Here is an 862-nt window from a genome sequence, read left to right as displayed (position 1 = left end):
GAAAGAGCTCCTTGCTGAGATCTGATCTCTGCAGTAATGGGGGAATGCAGATGGAGGCAGACCAGGTTTACAGCAGCTGAGGTGAGGCCTGCAGCATCTTTTATCTTCACAGCTTGTCAGCCAGAATAATTTACCTAAAAATAGCTGCCTGGAGTTGAGCTTTGAATGTAAAATCCTTTTGCCCCGAATACAGAGAATCTCAGCAACTTCACCAAACGTTGATTTTCAACCAGAGCAGGGCAGCTACATGCTTAATCTCCTGAAACAGCTGCAGTACCTTGCAGAGAGAGTTGGGAATTTGTTGTTGTGCTTCCTTCCTTATGGGAGGTTTGGATCTGAGTATGTGGAACTGACACATAATGACCTTGTTCATTTTCTGTGATTATTTTCCTTAGTGTTCCCTGTCAGTATCTGTTTGTTCTCTCTTGCCAAATGCTTTACCCTATGAACTCTTTAGACAGGACTCTGTATGTTTGTCCTTTGTGTCACATGGTAGAATCCCAGTCTATGATTGAGGTAACAGAGAATTATCATAGTACAAATATTCTGTTTTCAAGGAAAAAGCAATGGTGCTCTGTGCAAAATAATTAAATAAGGTTCTTGAAAAGTTCCTTTTCTACTAACATGTTGGCTAATATATACACATGGTACCTTTCAACTAGAGGAGAAAGTCTGTGTACTCAAATTCTGCCATACTCTGTTTCCCCATTATATCCAATAGAAACAAGCAGTGACAAGATATGACACATCCACAGTTCCAGATATTTCCCGAAGAACTTCTCCAAAGAGAAAAATCACTGTTGGGCAAAACAAAAAATGATGTGATGAGTTGAGTGAAATTACTAAGGCCACTTGTCCTGTC

This window comes from Acanthisitta chloris, unplaced genomic scaffold (assembly GCF_000695815.1).
Source record: "Acanthisitta chloris isolate BGI_N310 unplaced genomic scaffold, ASM69581v1 scaffold26761, whole genome shotgun sequence".
Lineage (NCBI taxonomy): Eukaryota > Metazoa > Chordata > Aves > Passeriformes > Acanthisittidae > Acanthisitta > Acanthisitta chloris.
The sequence above is the reverse complement of the archived record's forward strand: the minus strand, read 5'-3'. Positions refer to the sequence as shown.